General features: G+C 39.7%; 1 pseudogene; it reads right to left on the bottom strand.

Moving 5' to 3' along the window:
• Positions 1–504: 504 nt before the first annotated feature.
• Positions 505–1,281, bottom strand: LOC114051520 (annotated as a pseudogene).
• Positions 1,282–11,985: the final 10,704 nt, after the last annotated feature.

Here is an 11,985-nt window from a genome sequence, read left to right as displayed (position 1 = left end):
GAGACTATCCTTGCACAGCAGTGATGGATTTTCTTTCTGTCCCAGGGCTAATTCCCCAGACTTGTTTAATTAGATAACTGATCACAATACTGGGCTAAAATTTCTTGTGAATTCTTACATTTAGCATTTGCATTGATTATCACGAGTCTCAGAGGATGTGAATGAGCTGCATGTGAAACAGGCCTTATTTGATTTCTAATTTTTTATAGGAAAAAAAATTTAATTCACAGTTGCCTTTAAAATCATAGACAATATATTCTTCATATAAAAGCAGTAGTGATGATATCCTATTCTTTCTAAAAAATGATTACATCCTCCCTCTTAAAGAAAATGTACCCAGTTACAACCTTTTAGTTAGGTTTCTTGGAAAAATCCTTCCAGGACTGATTCCTAAGAACATCTCCTTCTGTAACTCTGTACCTGGCTAAAAGCATGGATAATAATTGGCATGTGGACGAAGTGTTCCTTTCAGACTGCTAACAGACGCAGACTGGCTTATACAGATCAGTGCTCCATGGGTTGAGCTGTCTGCACAAGTTCATCAGCAGGCTGAGCTCTTCTCTATGGTCTTTCTTCAAGACCTTCCAGGAAAGGAGACACGTGACCATCATCACCATCGATTGTAAACTCTAAGTCTTTCCCCAACAATTCCAATGGAAACATTCTTTGTGGTTAGGTCCTGTTCTGAAAAGCGTTTCCTATAAGGCATGAAGACCATGTTTTACCAAGTCATTCAAATTGCAGCCACTGAACTTGTACATATACCTCTCCAAGTAAGTACCGGCCAACTGAGAGTGGGCTCCAATGACATAGCCCTATAGTCAGTTTGCAGATGGACAGCTTTGGAAGATGTGAGGACCCATGACGTCATAACCAGTGATGAGCAGTCCCACATCATATGGTCTCTGGCCATAACACTGTGTTGGCATCTGGGTCTTGCTTCCAATTAGAGACACTAGGCAAGATACTGGAAGAGGTCAAACACAAATCTGAAATCCAGACACTCCTGATGCATGAGGTTGCACAAGAGCCTAGCATCAGTAGTGAGCCCAGCAACTGAGATTCCACTATGATTATCAATGTAGAATTTTTTTCTGATGTACTGCCAGTTTTGACTGTGACCTTTTCAAAGCAACCAGTCCAGTGTGGGTTTTGGATTTCAGGCCCAAGGTAGCCTAGCCGTGGTTTGACAGATTTCAATCCATATTTTATTTGATGAATTCTGCCCTGAGGGCTCCAAACAGTGACATCATTGTCATAGTCATACTGGTTTCAAAACATTTTCTCCATGTTGGCAAGTGGAGACCTCCAGCAGAGCAGTAGGACTAGGCCAGGAAGCTGCTTGGTGTATGACAGAGCGGGTCTGCAGGGCCCGATTTCCAATTTCTTCAGAATATTTGTGTCGGGTGTTAGAGATAGGTCCATATTGTATATGTGCATAAACATTAGGTTCATTGTTACTGCAGACTAAGGGGGCTGGGTATTTGTCCTTTTTTATTGTTTTATTCAATTTACATTCAATTTAATCAGTTAATCAGTCAACAAGCATTTCTTTACTTATTATATGTCAGTCATTGTGCTGAACTATGGGAATTCAACTTAAAGCAAAAACATGATTCCTGGCCTCAAGTAGCTCACATTCTAATGGGGCACACAAAATGCAGATGACTATGTGCAAAGAAGATATGTTATGAATATGATACACATGATAAATGGTAGAATAGAATAAATAAAATATAACAAAAAGAAATATGGTAACTGGGAGATAAACTCAGAGCAAAGATACTAGCAGTTGTAGGGGTGGGTGGAAAGAATTTGAGCTGACCCCTGAAGGAAGCCAAGAAAGCTGGAGATGAGGAAAAAGAGCATTCCAGATATGAGGCAGCCAATGAAAAGTCACATAATTGAGAGATGGAGTATCACATTCAATGGACAGCAAGAAAGCCATTATACTTGGATCACAGATTAAGTGGAAGGAAATAATTATTTCAAGTTATATTTGAAAAATGGGACATGATCAACTTACCTGTATCGGAAAATGAATAGGGATAACATGTGAAGGTCCAATTTCTGACATGCTTTATATAGTTACGTATTCTATAGACACTCGTGAACCAAAGAAGTCCTTTTCCTTGGAAGGTTTCATAAAAGATTCCTTAGGATCATGAGTTGTACTAGATGACCACTGAGGTCTCTTACAGCTCTCAGAGTCCATGATTCTCTAATTCTGTGATTCTGTGATCTTTGCAAAGTTTCATAATAACACTGAGGCAGGAAGGGCAAGGATAGTCATTCCCATTTTACAGATGAGGAAACTGGAACTCAGAGATGGGCCTTGACCAAAGTTGTACAACTAATCAGGTGACTTTGACTCAAATCCAGGTATTTCAAGTACAAGCCCAGGGCTCTTTCTGCCTTCTTGAATCTGAAATTTCTAGTAGTAGAGAATATCAGAGGCTGAATATCCTTTTTTCAAAGAATCACAGAAATGTAGAGTTGGAAAGGAACTTAGCAGTCATCTAGTCCAACTAGATCTGACCAGGAATTACTTGTATAATATACCCAACAGATAGCCATCCAGCTTCAACTTAAAGGACCCCATCCAGTAGTGTCCCACAACTTCCAAAGGCAGCTCCTTCCACTTTTTGATAGCTCTGATTATTTTGAAGTTTTTCCTTGTATCCAGATTGAATTTACCAATTTCTACCTCATATCCTTTGGGGCCAAACAGCACAAATCAAATCCCTTTTCCACATAACAACCTTTCAAATACTTTAAAAATAATAAATATCCCCCTTAAGTCTTCTCTTCTCCTTGCAAAAGATCCCTAGTTGCCTCAGCTGCTCTTCCTATGGCATAGTCTCAAGACTCTTCACCATCCTGGCTTTTCTCCTTGGGATACTCCCCAGTTTATCAATGCCTTTCCTAAACTATGGCACCCAAACTGAAGGTTGCACAACAATTCCAATGCATTCTTAGCAAGGAAAGGTACAAAGGGACTCTTGTCTCTTTATTCCTGGAAGCTATACCTCTATTAATGCAATCCAAGGTCACACAATATTTTTGGCTGCCATATAAAACTGTCTTTCCAAGTCCAGAGATACCCCAAGATCTTTTTCAAAAAAATTGCTATCTAGCCATAACTTCCCATCTTCTATTTGTGAAGGTTATTTCTTGAACTCAGGTATAAGACTTTGCATTTATCTCTATTAGATTTCATCTAATTACTAATTTTCTTCCCTGTCAAGATCTTTTGGGATCCTGAATCTGTGATCCACAGTGTTGGCTATCTCTACTGTATCATCTGAGAAACTGCCTTATGGCATCTTAGATGGTATCTAAGCCTTTCCCTAAGTCACTGATAAGAAAGTTAAACAGCACAGTGATTGTCACAGATCCCTGGGATTTTTCACTGGAGAAGTATTTCCAAGGTGGTATTGAACAATTAATGACTAATCTTTGAGACCTTCCATTCAACCATCTAATTACATTGTGGAGAAAAGGGGGGGGAGATAATCAGGATACCCCTGATCAATTGATTTCCCCCAGCCCAATGGATATATCAAAGCAAATAAAGAACAACCAATAGAGGCAAAAAGTGTCAAGATCTTAAGGTTTCCCTTTTACAAAGTATGAAGATACTTTTATAGATGGAATTAGAGGGTAAGAAACTATCAGAGGCTAAAGCTCAGTTACACCTCTGGTGCTCCTTGATAAAAATGGATCTACTCTAGGAGACTAGGGAGTAGGGAGTCAGTTAATCAAGGCAGTTCTGACAAATGTGACCCCTGGCAGCAGAGAAGAGAGCCAACTATGGAGAAAGAATACAGCTCTTGAGAGTGTATTATCCCTTGCCTCATTTGGCTCTTGAGGTAGGAGACATTACACTCAGAAGAAAGCAAGAAAGAAGAATCAAGGCAGGAGACAGAATTGAGGGATGTGACTCCTGGCAGCAGAGAAAGAAAGAAGCTATGGATCCAAGGGAGAAGTAGTCTTGGCAGTCCAGAGATGATTTGTGTTTTTGTTTAGTGTTTTATTGACTATAGACTGTTGTCAATTGCATTGATTGTAATGTGTACAAATCGGTCATTTTACATCTGTAAAAACAAAACAAAACATTCCCTTTGTATTTACATGTATTATTTATTCTTTTTATACATTTTATATTAAGCAATTTACACGTTTGATTAAATTAAAAAAATCTGTTTTGTTTGGCTTGTCTTTATTAAAAAATAAAAATAATTCCCTCAGAATTGATCTGTAGAGGGCATAGGCTTGGGTAATCCATGTGAGCATGCTGCCCAAAGAGGTACTGTGCCCATGGTAAGGGTCATCAAGAGGACAACTAGAAAAGAGGAAGAACCCTGGGGTCTTGTCATAGCAGAAGTATGACTTGCCTTCTTAGTAAATTCTTTTGCTTTGAGATAATTGCATCATCTGGATGACTATTAGATTGTAAGCCTCTTGAGTGCAGGGACTGTCTTTTTCCTCTTTTTGTATCCCCAGAGCTCAGCACAGTGCCTGACACATATGTTGCTATTCTTCAGTCTCTTCATTCCTGTCCAACTCTTCATGACTCCTTTTGAGGTTTTCTTGGCAAATACATTTCCTTCTCCAGCTCATTTTCCAGATGAGGAAACTGAAGCAAAGAAGATTAGGTGGCTTGCCCAGGACCACACAGCTAGTGCGTGTATGAGGCCAGACTTGAACTCAGCTCTTCCTGACTCTGGGCATGTGCTCTAGCTACTGTGTTACCCAGCAGCCTGCCTGACACATCGTAGGTGCTTAATAAATGTTAATTGATTGACTATTTTTAAGGTTTTTAAAATAAATTTATTTATTTTAGTTTTCAACATTCACTTTTATAAGATTTTGAGTTCTAAATTTTCCCCCTCCCTCCCCCATCTCCAAGAGGATATGCAGTCTGATGTAAGCTATACATATATGATCATATTAAACATATTTCCACATTACTCATGTTGTAAAAGAAAAATCAGAACAAAAAGGAAAAACCATGAGAAGGATTGATTGACTATTGACTATTATTAGGCAAATAATTACACCAGTGGAGGTTTGTGAGTCAAGTCTAGATGTGTAGACACCCCAAAACACACAGCTGTCCATTCTCCTGAGGACCTAAGCTATAAATGCTAGTTGGTGAGGTAGCTCAGAGGAGAGATGGACTTTGGAAGCATAGTATGTGTTCTCTTTCATCTAGTCCACATTTCTCTATTGTTGCTTTATCAAACTTTTAACTAAAATTTAGATAAAGATACATAGACAGCCTTGCCCTGATCTACACAGCTAAAAACTCTGTCCAAAAGGGAATAAAATCTTTCAGACATAAGCTGTTTTCAGTGAAGGCATACTAGCTTTTTGTGACTAAGGATTCTTTTTCTAGACTCTGGAGCTACTCTCCTAGCCCCAGAGCAAGGCTGGTTCTTCTCCCTTTCTAGCCTGTAGGTCAAGTGTGAGTTTACCTAAAAGACTATTTTACAAAGAATTTGAAGAAAACAAGCACTCACATGGAGGTCAGAAGAAGCACAAGGACACTCTCAAGATCTCTCTGAAGAGCTTTAATATCAAGAGACATGGTGGGGCAGCTAGGTGGCACAATGGATAGAGCACTAGCCCTGAAGTCAGGAGTACCTGAGTTCAAATCTGGCCTCAGACCAAACACTTCACACTTATTAGCTGTGTGACCCTGGGCAAGTCACTCAACCCCAATTGCCTTAAAAAAAAAGAGAGACATGGAGACACTGGCCCTGGACCATCCAGCATGGCATGCCCACATCAGTGAAGGCATTGTGCTGTATGAGCAAAGCAGAATCACAGTAGCAGAGAGGAAACTTTAGAGATATAAATCTAGAGAGATCCCGATCCCAAATGTTCAAACTGACTATTTGTGCCTGACCTGTGGTAGAGCCTACCCCAGTTCAAACCGGACTGATCAGTCACAGTTGAACCCATTGACCTTGACCCAGACATAGTAATGTCATTTTGGTCCTCTTTAAGTACAGTAAGGGTATATCTCTCAGTTATAGTAAACGGAGCAATTCTGAATACTATACAAGTTCACTAACCTTGGCGGTTTACTTTCCAGGGACGTACACACTGACAATGAGGCTGATGCATTCATTGCCAGAGCTAGCTCAGTGTTTGAGAGGCTCCGAAGGAAAGTGTGGGAGAGAAGAGGTATCAGACTGCCTGCCAAACTGAAGGTCTACAGAGCCATTGTGCTGGCCTCGTTGTTGGATGCCTGTGAAACCGGGACGGTATGCCAACACCATGCCAGGAAACTGAATAGCTTCCATTTGAATTGTCTTAGGAAGATTCTGAAGATTACCTGGCAGGAAAAGATACCAGACACTGAGGTCCTGTCTCAAGTTAAACTGCCAAACATTCAAAGTACTCCGAAGAGTGATACTCCAACGGGCTGACCACATTGTTCAAATGCCAAACGTATGCTTGCCTAAAAGACTATTTTACAGAGAACTCACAAAAAGGCAAGCACTCACATGGATCTCAAAAGAAGAGATACAAGGACACTCTCAAGTTCTCTCTGAAGAACTTTGGAATGAACTGTGAGACATGGGAAACACTGGCACAGCACCGCCCAGCATGATGTACCCGCATCAAAGTAGGTGCTGTGCTCTATGAGCAAAGCAGAATTGCAGTAGCTCAAAAGAAATGTCAGATGTGCAAATTAAGAGACATCTCCACGCCAAATGTTCATACGGACTTTTTGTACCCTACCTGTGGTAGAGCCTTCCAAGGTCATACTGCTCTGATCAGCTGCAGTGGGATACACTGTACCTTGACCCCAACATAGTAATGTTATTTGGGTCCTCTTGCAGAAAGGACAACAACCAATCAGCCTTTCTAATGAGATAGCTCCTATCTCCCACTGGTACGCTTTCCCCAGTGATCAGAATTGTTATCCATTAGCCAATGGACCTAATTAGGTAAAAATAATAGCTAGTATTTACATAGTGATTTAAGTTCTGAAGAGAACTTTACAAACATTATCTCATTTAGGTCCTATTATTTTGCTCATCTTACAGATGAGGAAATTGAGGCACACTAAAGTTGCTACTTGTCCTGGGTCACTTATCCATCAAGTGTCTGAACCAGGATTTAAACTCCTATTTCACTGTCTCAAGATCTAGGGCTCTATCCATTGAACCACCTAGCTGCCATTTTAAAATGAATACTTACTAAGGTAAGTATTCATTATTGTACTACTATACATATTATACTATTAAGGTATAATTTTTATTTATATAAATATAATTTATTTATATAAATTTATACTAAAGTAGTATAAAAAAGAACAGTTGATATAAACAGCCCCCTCTCCAAAGTCTGTGATGCACTCTCCGACAAGTACATATAGAGTCCTAGGGAAAGTGGGCACTAGTTTAGAAGTTATGTGGCCAAGGAGGCATAACTCACAGGTCCTAGGAGCTCTTTTCCTCCTTTCTAGAGCTTTCTTCAAGTTGACCTTGGGCATGGCGGACCTGCTGTTCTGGGGATGCTGCCAGGATGCTAATGAGAAACTCAGCTCTCTGAAGTTCACCAAGGTGGGACGGAGAAGAGGCTGATACTCTTCTCATGTTAAAATTTATCTTAAATAATTATCATCTTAAACAATTCTCCCTAGCTCAAACTGCTCTCTTCTAGCTCACCACTGGAATAATCTTGAGTACCAACCTGGCTTGTTATTTATAGGAGACTCACCTGACAAGCCATATATCTGAGGCATCTAAATGATTTAGTCAATGGAAGTGTTTTCATCTGATGAAGGTATATAGGCTAGACTATTTTGTTAGTTCCTTTAAGTGGGGTGGAGTGGTTGACTGATTGATTGACTTAATCTTTACAGAGATATTCACCAACCATCTCTTAAATAATCCATTCTAGAATTTTTTCCAGGAATTGAAATCTGGCTCACTGGTCTATGGTTTGCAGACTATTCTCTTTCATTTTTAGAAAATAAATATTTTCTCTTTTCTGTCTAGGGACGTCCCCTGTTTCCACAATCTTTTCAATATCGATAATAGTGACTTGGCAATTACATTCCACAGCTGTTTCAGTATCCACAGATATAGTTCATCTGGACCCAGTGACTTTGATTCCTCCAGGGCACCTAGGTACTCTCTTATTATCTTCTTATTAAGAATCTTATTCAATTGAATCTGATTCAGTTCAGGATAATTCAGTTCAGTTCAATTCAACAATTATATACCAAGCACCTGCTCTCTGCAATTTACTTGGAATCCAGTGAAGTCCACTTTATTATGGGAAAATATACTAGGATCCGAGACTATAGAGTTCCAAAATACCCAAACTCTGGGGTGACTTTGAGGTGACTTGATGAAACCTACGACACCCAGGAACATGTACATGTTGTTCCTTGCCCAGTAGAAAGTTCAAAACCCAAGTGGGAATGTCGTTTAATTAAAATGATAAAGTCTAACTCCTAAGAAGAATTAAGAAGATAAAAGCATCTGCCTTCCTTTTTTGAAGAGGTAGAGTAGACTGTGGGTCTAGAACTCTGTTGGTATTAGTCTTACTGAATTGCTTTTTCATTCCTTGTTGAAAGTAATGTTGGGGGGGGTAGGGAGGAAACGTTTATTCAGAAACGAAGGTGATATATTAACAAAAAGGATCAATAAAATTATTTCAAATTAAATTAATTTTGTAAAAGAATGTAAGCCTTGAGGGTAGGAACTATTTTTTGTCCTTTTGTCTCCTCTCACAGAGGTAGCTGAGGTGTGGTGAATGTTGTTGTTTGGTCATTTCAGTGAAGTCTGACTCTGTGGAGCTATTTGGAATTTTGTGGTTGACCTTGAATCCAGGGAAGTTAGGTTTAAATCCTGCCTCTTACCCAGACTAGCTATATGACCCTGGGCAAGTCATTCAGGACTCTAAACTAAAGGTTGGCAAACTGAGAGTCAAATCCACCCCCCTCAGCCAGTTTTTCCCCACGGTCTTTTTTTTTTTTTTTTTGCTTTCGGTGAGACAATCGGGTTAAATGACTTGCCTGGGGTCATACAGCTAATAAATGTCTGAGGCCGGATTTGAACGCAGGTCCTCCTGACTCCAAGGCCAGAGCTCTATCCACAGCTCCACCTAGCTGCTCACCATGGTCTTCTTAATCAGAAGAATTGTTTTTACATTTTTTTAGGTAAATAAAACTTTATTTTAAAATGTAAAAATTATTCTTAGCTCCCCTACAAAGGCATTTCCCTTTCTTCATGTCAGTAAACTCACAGGAGCAATCCCTGTCCCCCACCATAGCTCTGGTCCAGCATATATTCACACACGAATTGTACTTTATTCACCTAAGGGAATAAGTTCACTTCAATTCATTTAGACTGTAAGCTCTTGGAGGACAGCGACTATCTTTTGCCTCTTTTTATGTTTCTAATAGCTTAACATAGTACCTGGCACATAGTAGGTGTTTAATAAATGTTTATTGACTGACTGGCAATAAAACTTTATTAAGCACCTACTCTGCCAGGGGTGCTGAGGACACAAAGATACAACCAAAAATGTGCCTACCTTCAAAAATGTGCAAAACCAATCACACCCCAGCACAGATCCTAAAGAAATGAGAGATTTATTAAAGATGGTGAAACTATAAAGAGGTCCCAGAGATAAGCTTCCATAAAGGGGAGGGCAGAATTCATGAAGTAGTCTAGAAATGATCATGAGTGAGACATGAAGCAAAATCAAGGAGATTCCAGACTAAGAGTTCAAGTTTGGTCCTACATGGTGGAAATGAGTAAAATTCTATGGAGTCTGGTAACCAGAATTGACTTTTTCAGTTCTCTTTTTCCTCTCTTGTATGAAAGTGAGACTGGTTTGCTAAAAAGAGACCTCCTGTCCCTTGACAACCATTCATTCCCCTGTCTTTTAGTTTCAGTCAGCCTTAATCTTCTAGAAACCAACATACAATGAGAAAATTTGGCCATCCTTTTCAGTAACTCAGCCTGTCATGACCCACCATATTCAGTTTTCTCTACCTTTATAGCATTCATTTCAAGCTGAAAAAAAATCTTTTCAGGACTAAGGTCCTGTTATTTTTCTTTCTCCCAGAAATTCTATCCAATCAGTCTTCACCAAACCTGTCCAAAGAAGTGGGGATAGTTCCCCTGCCTGGAGGAGAAGGCCTGAATTCTTTATCTTGAGTCTGTGAGGATGCTGACATCCAGATGTCAAATCTTCATTTGCGTCATGGAGATGCTAAGGAGCCATCTGGGATGTTACTGTGTATTTCCTCAAGCTCCTCTCAAAAATAACAGTGAAACCTTGGTTTAAGAAGATTTCAAACTGCCTTACAACTAGAAATGGCTGGTACCTATTCCCAGACTAATCTGTTTAACTTTGAAGAACGCACCTTTTGAAAAAGTCAAGATTCCCCTCACAGCCTTTTCCTCTCACCCACTCTTTTCCCTCCCTATAGAAAACATGACTGATGAAACTTTCCCTTCCTTTGCTTCTTAAGCCATAAAAGCCATCTGGCTAAGGAAAAGATGTGGAAGATTCTTAAGAGAAATGAGCAATTGGTGTTTTTCTTTGCTGTGGCTGAGAACACATTCTTCACATCTTAAAAGCAAGAGCACAAACAGGAAATAAATCCTGGGGTTGAGGGAGAAATGCTCCCAAAGTGTGACCAATGTATCAAGGTCTCTATCTGGCTTACTGAAATGGAAGAGTTCATTGGACCCTTTCAACATTCTCCTGAATTCCTGACCTTGTTTCTGGTTTATAAATGTGCTGCTACTTTCGGGCTGGAAGATCATTGAACCAAAGGCTGCTAGCCCAGAGTCCAATACTGGGCTATGAGCTATGTGTTCATTAAACCTTTGATTATGGTGTCATGGAGGGGGTGATGAACCTTTCATCCAGGCAGGGTAATGCCTTAAACCATTTTAGGCAAGTGAGAAGAGTGTTTGGAGCTGGGCAGACTTGGATTCAAATCATACCACTGACACTTACTATTGTGACAGTGACCATGGACAAGTCATTTGAACTCTCTGAGACTCAGTTTCCTTATCTGTCCAATGAGGATAATAATGCCTTTAATACTTGGTGTCATAGGATTGTAGGGAGACTACAATGAGATAATGCTGGCAAAATGCTTTGCAAATTTCAAAGTGTTAGTTATTTGACTCACCATCAACCAACAAGCATTTATTAAACTCCTACTATGTGGCAGGCACTGGAGATATGAAGAAAAAAACGGTAATAATCCCTGCCCTCAAGGAACTAGGAGCTTCCCTAGAAGATTCCCCTTTTGGGGTGAGTACTTAACAGCCTAACCTGAATTTCCTCCACTACAGTTTAACCTGCTTGTGCTTTGTTTCTGAGCCTAAATAGTAAGTTCATTTCCTCTCAAGCCTCTCTTCCAGTTGAAATAATCACAATTTTTCCTCATAGATTGAATTCTCCATCTTTTAATTTTGTGTATTTTTCTCCACTTGACTTTCTTCAAGCTAAAGAATCATAAAACTCTAAAATTTTAAGCTGAAAGGTACTTGAGAAATCAGGCAATCCAACCCCCACCCAGGCGAAGTATTTATATGGTGCCTTAAGGATTGTAAAGTACTTTCCAATGTTGTCTCATTTGGTCCTCCCAATAATATGAGGATTTTGGGTGTTACCATTCTCTCCATTTCACTTATGAGGAAACTGACAGATGTTAAGTGACTTGCCCAGGAGCACACAACTAGTAAGTATCTGAGGCAAGGTTTGGACCAAGGTTTCCTGACTGCAAGAACAGTGTTCTATCTACTATGCAATGCTGCCTTTCATTAAACTTTTCCTGTGAGTAGTCATACCATAACATGACTCTACTATATTATGATTAAATTTAAACAGTAGAACTACATTGAGAGATAGCCTATTGCAGTGAATAGAAAGTTGGCCTCAAAGTCAGGACTGCTTCAGTCCAGGATTCACATCTTAACATGAACT

Source organism: Vombatus ursinus, unplaced genomic scaffold, assembly GCF_900497805.2.
Source record: "Vombatus ursinus unplaced genomic scaffold, bare-nosed wombat genome assembly UNPS02014803.1, whole genome shotgun sequence".
NCBI classification, from domain to species: domain Eukaryota; kingdom Metazoa; phylum Chordata; class Mammalia; order Diprotodontia; family Vombatidae; genus Vombatus; species Vombatus ursinus.
This window is presented reverse-complemented; position numbering and strand designations above follow the sequence as displayed.